Source organism: Protopterus annectens, chromosome 3.part1, assembly GCF_019279795.1.
Source record: "Protopterus annectens isolate FY-2018-M chromosome 3.part1, PAN1.0, whole genome shotgun sequence".
NCBI lineage: Eukaryota > Metazoa > Chordata > Ceratodontiformes > Protopteridae > Protopterus > Protopterus annectens.
This window is the reverse complement of record NC_056732.1, coordinates 1,835,811,674-1,835,827,548: the sequence shown is the minus strand read 5'-3', so window position 1 is coordinate 1,835,827,548 and position 15,875 is coordinate 1,835,811,674. Positions and strand designations below refer to the sequence as shown.

The window sequence follows — 15,875 nt, the reverse complement described above, 5'->3', positions numbered from 1 at the left end:
AGAATTTCTTTGTAGTCTGCAACAGAAGAAAAAATCCTTGAGAGATTCTAGGTTTAAAAAAGCCTTCACGTGCAGCTCCCAATGATGTTTGTGGCGTGAAAGATCTAGTAGTTTTATGTTTTTGATTTTTTATGGGTACTAGATGGGGCTTCCCTGTGTCATAGGTTCATAGGTAGGTACTAGGCTATTAGCCCTAGATCCTATATGAGCCTAGTCAAAAAGGTACCCTGGGTTTCGCCACCCAAGAAAATTATTTTCCTGTACCCCTGTCGAGCAGAGCCACAGAAGTGATCCCTGGGGTGAATTTCCTATTTCCCATCCAATCATCAAGATTTTTCACTCTGTTTAAGCGGCCAGTAATGCAAGTAGTCAAAAAGGTACAAATATTTTTGCATTCAGAGTGGTAATCAAGCAGTAGAAATTTTTTGAAAATGATAATAAGCTGTTAACCCCTTCCTTAACCCGTGACCCCTCTCACCCTGCACACAGCTGGTTTACACAACTGTCTTTGGGCAAGAGATTTAGGAGTATCCGCTGCAGGACAACCAGCTACTTAAACAGCTTCTACCCAACAGTACTGAGACTTATAAACTCTGATACCAGCCACCGATTATTTAGTCAGTAATCATTCACAATACATAGCTCACTGTAAAGTGTGCAATATCTTTTTTATTCTTTAACGTAGCAATATATTTTCTTATTCATGTGCAATTGCCTGTTGTTTGTCTGATGCAGACGAATAAAGAAGGAACATGTGCAGTCCTACTCTGTCGTGCTGCTATGTACAGTATTCTTCTTATGACTGTCGGGGAGCGGCTTGTTTGTTTTTGTTGTTATTATTGGTTTATTTATCCTTCTGGGGTCTTGTATTGAATATATTTTTTAACTGAAATGTTATACGGTTGTTCTTATTATCCTTGCATCCTATGTAGTCTCTGGTGAGTTGATACTCGGAATTTAATTTAGGCTGCACTTGTCTTTGTCCTAAGTGACAATAAAGTTTACTTTGACTTTGACTGACATGTCATTGTGTTTAACTTCTCATTTTACACAGATCCTTGTATGATCACAGTGTAACTAAAGGTTAGATGCTTTCATTGGGGTATAGGCCATAAAGGGACAGCATGGCAGTGCTGAGGTTCAAATGGAATCAATACCAAACTAAACATTTGTTGTTTTTATTTTTATTTATGGCTGGTGTTAGCACACACTTGGATAAGGAAGTGACAAAACTGAACGGGTTGCTTTTCAGCTACAGTGAAATGGGGCTGGTTTTGCATCGTTGGTTTCTCCCACAGATGATGTACATCTTTGGCATCAATGACATTCCAAAGAAGGCATGCATGTCACCGTGCAAAAGGCCAACAATACAGATTCTGTAGGGATTTCATAGGCCTTGTATAGAGATTAAACAGATGGTCATCAAAAGCAGTGAGGAAGGCAAACCCCAGATATTTGGCTATATGTGTAGTCATAGGATCATGGGATCATATAGTAGGTTACTAGGCTAACGGCCCCAGGGCCCTTACAAGCCTAGCCAAGTTCAAGCCATGTTCCCAAGAGTGTCTGGTTCAAGCAGGCACTAAAAATCAGCACCTATTGCTCCTGTCCAAGAGGACACAGATGGAAATCCTGGGGTGAATTTCCCGTTACCCATCCAATCGTCCAAATTGCCCTTAAAATGGGACAATGAGGGGCTTTGTTTAACATGAATAGGAAGCTTGTTCCAAAGGTGGGGCAATCTCTGTGAGACGAATCTGTCTCTCCACTTTACTCAAATGAATCTAATGCTGAAAATGTTTAACTGCACCCACACTAATATTTTACGGTTAGGAGATACTGACATAGAGGAATTACACCAGTCACTAAGAAACCCCTTATTTGGCAGGAGGGATGGTCTTGAGTTCCCAGGATCATGTGCTACATTACTGAATCAGCCTGGAAACATGGACAGCTATAGTCGAGGATGTTTTGTCACCCATTAGAGTCTTCTCCTTCCCCTCTCAGTAGCAATCAGCATTGAAGGGAACAATCCCGATGAAGACAGTGGACATGGTGTGAAGGGTATGGTCTGTTCGTGGGTTCACTTTTATATGTTCATACTAAGCTGCCAATCAGAGAGATAATCTGGACCCCAGCCTCAAGATCCCATTTCATCAGTACCCTGCGACACAGAACCATTACTACATATTTTTTTTACTTTTAAGTAATGTTTTCAAGGGCCAGAACAGGGGTGAATTTATAGTTTCCCATCCATTCATAGGTTCATAGGTTCATAGGTTGGTACTAGGCTATCAGCCCTAGGGCCTATACAAGCCTAGCCATAACAATTCCCTGGCTATTTCTTCCCACATTATTTACTTTCCTGGACCCCTGTCTAGCAGGGCGACTGACATGATCCCTGGGGTGAATTTCCTTTCTCCCATCCAATCATCAAGGTTCCTCTTGAAGAGGTCCAAAGAGGCACTCTGCTTGACATGTATGGGCAATCTATTCCAGAGTCTGGGGAGTCTCTGGGTCAGGAACCTATCCCTCCAGCATGTTTTGTTTATTGTGATGACAAGGTTTAGATTCCTGGAGCGTGTAGCTCTGAGGGATTGGGATTTCTTTAAGTGTAGCATGTCCAACAGCTCTGGGTTTGACATGGCCTTGTATGTTAAGCAGAGATCGCCTCTGAGTAGACGATATGCGACAGAGTATAGCTGGAGATTTTTAAGGCGGTCAGCGTAGGGCATCTGCTTTAGGCCTGTGATTCTTTTAGTGAGGTATTTCTGAGGCCTTTCCAGTTGTTGCAGATGTCTTGAGAGGTACATACGTACATAATGGGTCTAATGAGGGATGAGTACAATGGGACAATGACCTCCTTTTCTGGATGAAAAGCCCTTCATGATGAGGTGTGCCACATAGAAGGATTTCCTGACTGTTGTGGCGATGTGGTTATCGAAGGTGAGACCACTGTCCACCTGTGTCCCCAAGTCTCTTAGCACACTTTCTGTGTTTAGTGTACTGCCACCTATATGGTGCATTCATGCAGACTGCATTTGATGAGGGTCAGGGAACCACTTTGTTTTTGCATTTATGGAAAGTCTGTTTAATAAAACACGGATTCTTTGAGAGGGATATCCATTTCAGCAGGAGATCCTGTTTATTCTGTGGTGAAAGTTGTTTAGTTCCTTCAAGCAGGTGTTTAAAGTGTCGCTTGTTTAGAGGATGTGTAGGACATTGCATAGGACTGGATCATATGAGGCTTTGTAGTTGAGGCAAAAACCACTCCTCAATAGTCGGTAAAAATCACAAGAAGAAAGAAAGTTTTTTAAGGCATTTAATGTGGCTCTTCATTTTCTTTGTAAAGAAATACTGCCATCTGTCAAGTTGAGTCATATATTTAGATAAGTACATGCCAGAAAGGGCATTACATTCTATTATTGGTCTGATTAGGAAGGAGTACAGAGCGACAGTAACTTGACATACAAGATATAGCATGGAAATCAGTCTGGGTAAATAAAAGGGCTTCCTGAAGACAACAGACTAATTTTGGTCAAGGGATAGTTCATTAATATTGAAAATGCCCACATACCTAATACACTGTCAACTTTCAAAAGGGTGTCATTTATATGATTGAGAGATCACTCATGTCATCAGCATGAGTCTGTCCACCAGGAAGTTGGCTTCTCTAGGAGTATGAGCAGCAACCAGAATGCAGTCCAAGGACATGGTTCATATCCACAGTCTGTTCACTTTTTGATATAGGGGATAGATGTGGGTTCCCCATTGCTTGTTCATATATTATACCACACCACTGCTTTGTTATAGTGTATGGCAATCATATCTCATGCAAGAAAGTTCTGGAATGCCTGTAGAGTGAGGAGGACTTTCCTCTTGGCCAGAACACTGATGTGCAGACTGGCCTTATACTATGACAATACACCTTGGACTGTCTACCATTGATAATATACTCCACACTAGGGCTGAAGCTTTTGTGGAAATAATCATTAAGGAGTTGGGAATGGGAAAGTGGCTATCCAGGGAAAGGTTGGATTCAAGAAGCCACCAGACCAGGTGCTTCAGCCATGCCTAGGAAATCCTGATTTGATCTTTCATCAAGTCTGAGCAGTCTCTCTGTTGAGTCCTTATGACTGCAGACTCATTGTTGTTTTGAAAGAATTTGGGGATCATACTCTGAATTGGAGGAATCCTTCCCAGGGGTAGGGTAGCTTTGCAAAGAAGGGGGCCCAATGGACAGCCTGTAAAACTGAGGTCTGTACTGGTGGCATCTGAAAGTTCACATTGTTCATTGTGTTCCCTGAGGACTGAAATAGTTAAAGTAAAGAATCTAGAGCAAAAATCTGCCTCTTTAATGTCATTTAGTGAGAAGCCAGTCATCCAGATGCAGGAAGTTCATGATGCATTTCAGGCATGCCAGTGCACTTCATGAACACCCTGGGGGCTGACGTCAGTCCGAATGGAAGATCTTGGAATAGAAAATGGCTGACTGCTATCTGCAAGTGTAAGAACTTCATCAAGTCCTTGGCCGTTTTATGTGTAAGTATGCATCTTTAGATGTTAAACAGCATATCTGATCTCTTCTTGACAGGCAAGGAAGAAGACAGACTTCACTCTGACCATCTCCATCTAAAACTTTTGTTTTGGAAGAAACAGGTTGAGGATACTTAAATCAGCCTTTTTTTTTGGTACCAGAAAGAACCTGGAGCAATAAACTGTATAAAGGCACCAGAAACCAACAGGTCCACACAACAGAAAAGTTTATTCCAAGTCACAAACGAACACAAGGCACATAAATAACATTGTAAAACCAATTCCCCTTACGTTTTCGTCTTAGAAAACTTCATCAGATAGGCATATACTGTCCAGGTAATCATATAAATACCTTTCCAAATTAATATTACCCAATGGAAAGCTTTTCATCAATTAACTCTAAAATGCAATATGTATAAGTTAAAATATATAAAAGCAGTGTTGAACTGTTGTGTAAAAGGTATATCAAATGGCGTGTATGTAAATATTTTATGTCCACACTAATAAGTATTTTCCACTTAAAATCTCATAATTTAAAATGAATAAAAGTTTTAGCAAAAGTGAATGCATAAAAAACAAGTGGAATGGAATGGCACCATCTAGTGGAGAATACATAAATAAAATAACATCACAGATTAGAACAGACTGTCTAGAATGTTTATATAAATATAATGTAATATAATATAAAATATTAAAATGCGGTGTTTAAAATTTAAAATAGTAAAACACCTATGACTTCATGAATTGTTGTTGTGAAATTGTTATTTACAGTTTAGCAGATCTAAGCTTTAATACTGGTTTTAAAGATGCCATGTTGTTTAACCCTGGGTGGTTACTAGCATCCAACACTAATTGCCAGTATAACTCCCTATACTCAAGCCTAGTCTCCCAGGGTCCATCCTGCATTTTAATATTTTATATTATATTATATTATTTATATAAACATTCCAGACTGTCTGTTTTAATCTATTTATGTGATGTTATTTATGTATTCTCCACTAGATAGTACCATTTCATTCCATTTGTTTTTTATGCATTCACTTTTACTAAAACTTTTGTTTTAAATTGTGAGATTTTAAGTATTTTAAGTGGAAAATACTTATTAGTGTGGATATAAAATATTTACATACACTCCATTTGATATGCTTTTACACAACAACAGTTCAACACTGCTTTTATATATTTTGTTTAACTTATACATATTGCATTTTAGAGTTAATTGATGAATGCTTTCCATTGGGTAATTTTAATTTGGAAAGGTATTTATATAATTACCTGGACAGTATATGCCTATCTGATGAAGTTTTGTAAGACGAAAACGTTAGGGGAATTGGTTTTACAACGTTATTTATTTATGTGCCTTGTGTTTGTTTGTGACTTGGAATAAACTTTTCTGTTGTGTGGATCTGCTAGTTTCCGGTGCCTTTATACAATTTAATAGTTTTGCTTTTGGGCACTTTTACCACTTCTTTTTGGTTATTAACCTGGAGTAATAATTGGACCATTTCTGATGTGGTAGCTCCAGCTAGCTGTGTGTTTCTTTTTATTTTTTGTGGGGGGGGGGGTGGAGTGTGATACAAAACCTCTGCTGAATCATTCTATTCTAATGAGGTGGCCTTGTAGCTTAGGGGTTAGAGCACCAATCTAGTAAATGAGGAGTTATGACTTTATAGCACATCAAGGGCTCTGCCTGTCCTTTAAAATGTCTAAGGTAATTGGGGAGGTACATTTTCCTGACCTCTGTAGCAAAGTGGTTAAGGTGCTGCTTTTGTAAACTAAAGGTTTTGAATTCAAGCCTTGCTTTGACAGTGCATCTCTTTGTGTTTAGAGGGTGGGGTTGGCAAAACAGTTAAGGTGTTAAACTCATAGAGACAAAGTACAGGGTTTGATTCTCACCTTTGAGGGAAATTAGCTAGGTGTAAAATGGCCCACAAGGGCAGCTAGCCTAGTACTTACCTATGAGCCTATGATTCCTTCATAGATTCATAGAATCATATGAACCTATGAACCTATGGTAGATGGATTTGTGCTCAATATCTAGCTGTTTGGCTGGCTGCTATAAACCTACATCAACTGTATTATAAGCTGAGATAAGTACAAACTTGCAGTGCTAAAGATAGTACTGCATTTTATTTTTCTGTTTATTTGTTTCATTGAATATTGTGTTAAATATAGTGCTGCATTTTATTTTTCTGTGTATTTATTTGTTTCACTGAATATTGGGTTGGGAGGGTGGCCTAATGGTGAAGATGTTTGCCTTACAAACACAAGGTGCAGGGTTTGAATCTCACAAGGGATAACTGGCTAGGCTTAAAATGGCTCGCAAGGGCAGTTAGCCTAGTACTAACCTATGAACCTAAAAATTGTGGTCTCTGTCTCTTTGCAGCAAGTGGGGCTTATTGTTTTCACTTCATTGATATTCGGTGTTGAACTCTTAGCCTAGAGGGTTTCTCTGTGCTTATAATTTTAGTCACTTATCTGTGAATTTATTTCTGTTGAATATCTAGCTGTTTGGCTGGCTACTGTCTACCTACATCAACTGTATTACAAGCTGAGATAAGTACAAACAAACTTGCATAGATATCTGTGTTTGCCAAAGGACACTATACACATTTCTTGGAATGTGTCCTCAGGACTTGCTCCAAGATGATCTGAAAGGGGATAGTGAGCATGCTAATATGTGGGGGAAAGTTAGGGGGAATAGGGTGTAAAGTCAGAGGTAAATTTATTAGCTAATATGTTGACTATGTCCTCTGAAGGTAAGTTTGTATTGTTGTTATGTATGAACTTATTGCAGTGATGGGTATTACTTCTTCTAAGATTTCTGGCATACTTTAAAAGGTCTTGTGCCACAGGTGGCAAATTTCAGATCATAATTATCTTTGGACATTTTGATTACGCTTCTAGGTTTTTGTTTATGTTTTGAGTTCATTTTTAGTAACTGCGCTATTTAGTTTATTCTTATGGACATTGTGTCTTCCTTTTTTAGTCTGTTTACTCTAGGTTTTTACCATAGTTTTTCCTCTGAACTTAGCATTTTATTTGTATCTGATAGGGAAACTGCCCTTGGGAGTACTTAAATTTCATCTGGTCTTCAGCTAGCTGTAATAAATTTGCCCTTGAATAATTTCTGAAGATTGAAGAGTTTGATGATAAGCCAAGTTTCATCCTCATTGCAAATATAAGTGAGCGGTGGCCGGATTTGACCTGCGGTAGCATAGCTACAAGTGCAGAGTTAAATTGGTGAGGATTAGATCCAATATGTTTTGAGCCTTTAGTTGGAATGTGAACTAGCTGATGTAAGGAGCTAGCATTTATGAAATTAGGAAGCTTTGTGAATACCTACTTGTGGTTGTATAGGCTGCTCAGTTAATGGATGGAGAGTTGAAATCCTCCAGGAAATAGAATTTACTTCAATGGGAAGGGACTCCAGTTTATTTAAACATAACTCATGGGCTGTGGATGACATGGGGAGTATGGTGGGTGGCTAGAACATGGGATGTATTTTTACTGATGGTAGGTAGGATATGGAAGAGCTCAAGGTCATTGTCTTGACTTATACATTTTTGTATTCAAATATTTTATTAAATTTCCCATGAGAAATAAGAAACAGCAAATGATAACAGTATTCTATTCCTATCAATACATTCATTCAAACCATGCTTCAGTAACAGTACAAATATTTATTTTCAAGGATCAGTAAGTCCTCTAAAAAGTGCAACTTCTTATTTCAGTTTCCAGTACTGGGTAGCACTACCTTTATATAGTCATGATTTTGTTTAACTGTGTTGGTAGTTCGAGGAGATGACCTTTCCTAAAAAAAGTACTATGAGGATGCAGAAAGCCAGAAGAAGGGATGTGCAGGCCATCCTTCCCAAAGAAAAGTTGTCAGTTATTTTATCCCAGGCTGATACATCTATTGAACCCCCCTTAGAATGACACCACTGACTATGCCAAGTGTTACAGTCATTCTGGGTGATTCCCAGGCTGATACATCTATTGAAACCCCCCCCCCCTTAGAAAGACACCACTGACTACGCCAAGTGTTACAGTCATTCTTGGTGATGATAGGATGTTGCTCAAGGCTAGTTTCATACTAACCTCAGACACATATTCTGAGAGCTCTGTCATTTCTATTTACACAAGATCCAGGAAAGTGTGTCTCAAACTGTTCGCTCCCACATGTACAAAGACTAAGTTTTACATTTAGCTTGGGTGAATGGACTTGAGGGAACATGTGATATGGCAGATCCTAGTACCCGACACACACCTTTCCCTCACTTTGTCCTTGCTCAGCCTGGTCAGTGATACATCCACGTGTCTCACTATGGAGTCACCTATGACTATAACTTTACCAGCTTCGAGAGAAAAATTGCACAGGACACTAAGGATAATCACAAGGCTTCCTTTAGTTATGTTAGGAACCTGGGTGGGAATTTCCAGATATGCTCAGAATTAGTCCAAAATGACAAAAAATACACCGAACCCACAGACATTGCCAACATCCTAGCTGACAGGTTCAGTGCAAACTTCTCCTCCCCTTCCCCACCAAAAGGGCAAATATCTATCCCAGCAGAGTGCTGCCCCCCTGACATCTCAGATGCTCAGGTAAGAGCCGCCCTCTCCAAAGCAAAAAACACAGCATCAATGGGACCAGACGGTGTCCCGGGCTGTGTCCTACATGAACTCCAAGAAGAACTAAACCCAAACATAAAACTACTGTTCAATCTCAGCCTTACTACAGGATATGTACCCAAAGAGTGGTGTACAGCAACAGTGGCCCCACTCCACAAAGGTGGTGCCTCAATGGATCCTGGAAACTATCGCCCCATATGCCTGACTAGCTTGGTCTGCAAAGCTATGGAAAGGATCATCATGGACCTCATAAATAAAGATATTGGGGACCTACAGACACTGGATCCTACCCAGTTTGGCTTTTTTATGGGCAGATCCTGCCTCTTAAACCTGGTTGATTTCTTTGAAACAGTCACCAAGGCCATTGACGAGGGGAAGGTGATCCACACAGCCTACCTGGACCTTGCAAAAGCCTTCGATACAATTCCCCACTCTGGCATTATAGATAAGCTCACCAGCTTAAATATAAACCCTTATGTCACTAGATGAGTTGCAAACTGGCTCAAGGACAGAACCCACATGGTTAGAATTGCTGGAGCCATGTCAGACTCCAAACCAGTTACAAATGGCATCCCACAAGGCTCAGTCCTGGGACCGCTCTTGTTCGGTATATATTTCTCGGGGGTACAGGCTAACACGGAAGGACTGTGGCTGACCAAGTTCGCAGATGACTGCAAACTGGGCGCCATAATCCACTCTCCAGCCGACACAGGCATCCTACAAAAGGGCCTCATAGAAACAGACAACTGGTGCCAGAGCCATGGCCTCAAGCTAAACGCCAAAAAGTGTATAGTCATCCCCTTTGGCAAAAACAAAGTGCCCACAAATTACCACATAGGTGGTAATCCATTAAGTACGGAAGAAGTAATTAGGGACCTGGGGACCCAAGTTGATAGCAATCTCTCATTTGACAACCACGTGGCCAAAGTGGTTAGAAAAACATTTTATGTAGCCCACCTAATCATGAAGGGATTCACATCTAGATCAGGGGAGGTCATCGTGCCTCTTTACTCATTCCTCATCAGGCCCATAATTGAGTACAATGCCCCTTTTGGGATGTACCTTACCAGACAACTGCAGCAACTGGAAAGACCCCAAAAGTACCACACGAAGATGATCAAAGGGCTCAAACAGACGTCATATGCTGCCTGGTTAAAGAAACTCCAGCTCTACTCAGTGGCATACCACCTGCTCAGAGCCGATCTGTGCCTGACGTATAAAGCCATGTCCAACCCGGAATTAATGGACATGCTGCACCTCAGAAAATCCCAATCCCATCGAGCTACACGCTCGAGAGACTTGAACCTCAGCACTGAAATAAATAGGACATGCTGAAGGGACAGATTCATAACCCAGAGGCTCCCTTCACTATGGAATAAAATCCCAGTCCAGGTTAGGCAGAGTCCCTCATTGACTCTCTTCAAGAGGAATCTTGATGAGTGGATGGGAGATCGTAGGTTTACCCCGGGTATCACTTCTGTGTCACTGTTAGACAGAGGCACAGTATATTAACCTCGAAAAAGGGCATAGCAAAATTAATTTAAAATGGGTGGCTAAAGCCAAACATACTCTGGCTAGGCTTATAAATGCCCTAGGGCAGATAGCCTAGTATGAACCTATGAACCTAAGATGTGCTCGCCAGGCCTTGTTGCCTTAAAGGCATTGGCTTGTCAGCTGCATGAGCCACTTTTTCTCTTTTACTGTTTATTTCTGTAGATGCTGTTGGCTTGTAAGTGTGTTGTTGAATATCCTGTTTACCCAACATTCATCTAGGAAGCCTTTGAGGTTTGGGCAGGGATTTCTGAACTATCATACAGTAAGATGACATATTTGATGACTTAGGATAAATTGGGCTTGGTTGTGTGAGGTGTTATAGATGTTTGGGGGATAGAACCACCTCAGCAGCTTAGGTATAGGATGAAATGTGAGAATATGTAGGAGATTCATAAGTGTGAGGTTTGTGGATGCCTTATAAGCCAGGCACAGGTCACCCCTCAGAAAATCTATGAGAGACTGAGCAGAGGGAAAGGGCTTTAAGGCACTCTGCATAAGGTGGGTTTGTTATATCTTGTATTCTTTTTGTAACGAACCTCTGTGGTTGTCTAGTTGCTGCATACGTCTGGTCAGGTATATATCAAAAGGAGCATTGTACTGTATGATTGGTCTGATAAGGGCAGAGTACAGTGGGATAATGACCTCTTTGGACCTAAATGCCATGCCCTTATTTATAAGTTGTGCAGCATAAAAGGATTTTCTCACCACTGTGGCCATGTGGAGGTTGACGGTAAAGCTTATGCCTACTAGTGTACCCAGATCCTTCACCAGTGGGTCGACTCATAGAGGCGTATTATCAGCATGGGATTTAGCTTGAATGCTTGACCTCTCAAAGGGTACAACTGAATGTGAAAGTGCATATGAGAAGCAAGACCCAAAATGTTAGAAGTGCAAACTTTTGAGGTTAGGTGGAGAGAAGGCTGGATGTAGAGAGTAGGAGAAAGTCACGTTACTATATCTGAGAGGAAGGCGGTAAGGAGTCATATATCTAACAGCTGGAAGGTCAGATAAGTTGGAGAGAAGTAACAGTGAAGTTCAATAATATGAGAACACATAGGCATGCACTAGCAGCTTGAGGTATAAGAAAAGTAGGAGGAAGTGAGGAAGGAATGGGAGGACCTAATGGACAGGTTCACTACATGATAATATTTATAAGTGGATTATGTCATTTTCTAAATATAAATGTGTGTGTGTGTGTGTGTGTGTGTGTGTGTGTGTGTGTGTGTGTGTGTGTGTGTGTGTGTGTGTGTGTGTGTGTGTTACATTATGTGTGTGTGTGTGTGTGTGTGTGTGTGTGTGTGTGTGTGTGTGTGTGTGTGTGTGTGTGTGTGTGTGTGTGTGTGTGTGTGTGTGTGTGTGTGTGTGTGTGTGTGTGTGTGTGTGTGTTACGTTATTTTCTAGGGAGTAGGGTGGTCTCACAATTTACATCTCATGTTTCATTACAGTATATGGGCTGTCAGGGGATATAGTTAAAAAACTGGAACGCTGTCCCAAAGAAGGGTAGGAGTTGGTGGAAACAAAAATGAGAATTAATAATATGCTGCTGAAATGTAAAAGTTGCAACATAAGTAAAGACAAAAAAATGATGTATAATAAACTGTTATATAAGGTATATTTCTGCATATATTATTGTACAACAGGGGTTAACAACATAAAAAGTAAAATGGGGTGATATTAAGTGAAGATGAAATTATATGCTTTGAAATATTCAACAAAAGGAATATAAAAACAAACAAAAAGAAACAAGTACAACTTGGAATACTATCCTTTACTTCATATAGTTCCGCTGCCAGAGATAAGTAAGGAATTTCTAAGTATTCGTGGAAATGCCAAAAAATAGGAAGACATAGGCATATATCCAGCAAAATTAATAGAGAGACAGAATCTGTAAAAATATATTAGCTTTAAATATCTCAAGACATAAAGATATCCTGTCTCTTCTAACAACAGAGTGGCTGACACTATAATTTACTAATTCATTTAATGAAATCAACCTGGTTGATTTCTTTGAAACAGTCACCAAGGCCATTGACGGGGGGAAGGTGATCCACACAGCCTACCTGGACCTTGCAAAAGCCTTTGATACAATTCCCCATTCGGGCATTATAGATAAGCTCACCAGCTTAAATATAAACCCCTATGTCACTAGATGAGTTGCAAACTGGCTCAAGGACAGAACCCACATGGTTAGAATTGCTGGAGCCATGTCAGACTCCAAACCAGTTACAAATGGCATCCCACAAGGCTCAGTCCTGGGACCGCTCTTGTTCGGTATATATTTCTCGGGGGTACAGGCTAACACAGAAGGACTGTGGCTGACCAAGTTCGCAGATGACTGCAAACTAGGCACCAAAATCAACTCTCCAGCCGACACAGGCATCCTACAAAAGTGCCTCATAGAAACAGACAACTGGTGCCAGAGCCATGGCCTCAAGCTAAACGCCAAAAAGTGTATAGTCATCCCCTTTGGCAAAAACAAAGTGTCCACAAATTACCACATAGGTGGTAATCCATTAAGTACGGAAGAAGTAATTAGGGACCTAGGGACCCAAGTTGATAGCAATCTCTCATTTGACAACCACGTGGCCAAAGTGGTTAGAAAAACATTTTATATAGCCCACCTAATCATGAAGGGATTCACATCTAGATCAGGGGAGGTCATTGTGCCTCTTTACTCATCCCTCATCAGGCCCATAATTGAGTACAATGCCCCTTTTGGGATGTACCTTACCAGACAACTGCAGCAACTGGAAAGACCCCAAAAGTACCACACGAAGATGATCAAAGGGCTCAAACAGATGTCATATGCTGCCTGGTTAAAGAAATTCCAGCTCTACTCAGTGGCATACCACCTGCTCAGAGCTGATCTGTGCCTGACGTATAAAGCCATGTCCAACCCGGAATTAATGGACATGCTGCACCTCAGAAAATCCCAATCCCATTGAGCTACACGCTCGAGAGACTTGAACCTCAGCACTGAAATAAATAGGACATGCTGGAGGGACAGATTCATAACCCAGAGGCTCCCTTCACTATAGAATAAAATCCCAGTCCAGGTTAGGCAGAGTCCCTCATTGACTCTCTTCAAGAGGAATCTTGATGAGTAGATGGGAGATCGTAGGTTTACCCCGGGTATCACTTCTGTGTCACTGTTAGACAGAGGCACAGTATACTAACCTCGAAAAAGGGCATAGCAAAATTCATTTAAAATGGGTGGCTAAAGCCAAACATACTCTGGCTAGGCTTATAAATGCCCTAGGGCAGATAGCCTAGTATGAACCTATGAACCTAAGATGTGCTTGCCAGGCCTTGTTGCCTTAAAGGCATTGGCTTGTCAGCTGCATGAGCCACTTTTTCTCTTTTACTGTTTATTTCTGTAGATGCTGTTGGCTTGTAAGTGTGTTGTTGAATATCCTGTTTACCCAACATTCATCTAGGAAGCCTTTGAGGTTTGGGCAGGGATTTCTGAACTATCGTACAGTAAGATGACATATTTGATGATTTAGGATAAATTGGGCTTGGTTGTGTGAGGTGTTATAGCTGTTTGGGGGATAGAACCACCTCAGCAGCTTAGGTATAGGATGAAATGTGAGAATATGTAGGAGATTCATAAGTGTGAGGTTTGTGGATGCCTTATAAGCCAGGCACAGGTCACCCCTCAGAAAATCTATGAGAGACTGAGCAGAGGGAAAGGGCTTTAAGGCACTCTGCATAAGGCGGGTTTGTTATATCTTGTATTCTTTTTGTAATGAACCTCTGTGGTTGTCTAGTTGCTACATATGTCTGGTCAGGTACATATCAAAAGGAGCATTGTACTGTATGATTGGTCTGATAAGGGCAGAGTACAGTGGGATAATGACCTCTTTGGACCTAGATGCCATGCCCTTATTTATAAGTTGTGCAGCATAAAAGGATTTTCTCACCACTGTGGCCATGTGGAGGTTGACGGTAAAGCTTATGCCTACTAGTGTACCCAGATCCTTCACCAGTGGGTCGACTCATAGGGGCGTATTATCAGCATGGGATTTAGCTTGAATGCTTGACCTCCCAAAGGGTACAACTGAATGTGAAAGTGCATATGAGAAGCAAGACCCAAAATGTTAGAAGTGCAAACTTTTGAGGTTAGGTGGAGAGAAGGCTGGATGTAGAGAGTAGGAGAAAGTCACGTTACTATATCTGAGAGGAAGGCGGTAAGGAGTCATATATCTAACAGCTGGAAGGTCAGATAAGTTGGAGAGAAGTAACAGTGAAGTTCAATAATATGAGAACACATAGGCATGCACTAGCAGCTTGAGGTATAAGAAAAGTAGGAGGAAGTGAGGAAGGAATGGGAGGACCTAATGGACAGGTTCACTACATGATAATATTTATAAGTGGATTATGTCATTTTCTAAATATAAATGTGTGTGTGTGTGTGTGTGTGTGTGTGTGTGTGTGTGTGTGTGTGTGTGTGTGTGTGTGTGTGTGTGTGTGTGTGTGTGTGTGTGTGTGTGTGTTACGTTATGTGTGTGTGTGTTACATTATGTGTGTGTGTGTGTGTGTGTGTGTGTGTGTGTGTGTGTGTGTGTGTGTGTGTGTGTGTGTGTGTGTGTGTTACGTTATTTTCTAGGGAGTAGGGTGGTCTCACAATTTACATCTCATGTTTCATTACAGTATATGGGCTGTCAGGGGATATAGTTAAAAAACTGGAACGCTGTCCCAAAGAAGGGTAGGAGTTGGTGGAAACAAAAATGAGAATTAATAATATGCTGCTGAAATGTAAAGGTTGCAACATAAGTAGAGACAAAAAAATGATGTATAATAAACTGTTATATAAGGTATATTTCTGCATATATTATTGTACAACAGGGGTTAACAACATAAAAAGTAAAATGGGGTGATATTAAGTGGAGATGAAATTATATGCTTTGAAATATTCAACAAAAGGAATATAAAATCAAACAAAAAAAACAAGTACAACTTGGAATACTATCCTTTACTTCATATAGTTCCGCTGCCAGAGATAAGTAAGGAATTTCTAAGTATTCGTGGAAATGCCAAAAAATAGGAAGACATAGGCATATATCCAGCAAAATTAATAGAGAGACAGAATCTGTAAAAATATATTAGCTTTAAATATCTCAAGACATAAAGATATCCTGTCTCTTCTA

General features: G+C 40.6%; 1 protein-coding gene across 2 annotated transcripts in view; it reads right to left on the bottom strand.

Annotated features, from left to right (window-relative positions):
* The window catches only part of LOC122798730 (zinc finger protein 883-like), a 139,689-nt gene that overhangs the window by 100,385 nt on the left and 23,429 nt on the right, over window positions 1–15,875 (bottom strand). The window lies entirely within an intron of this gene.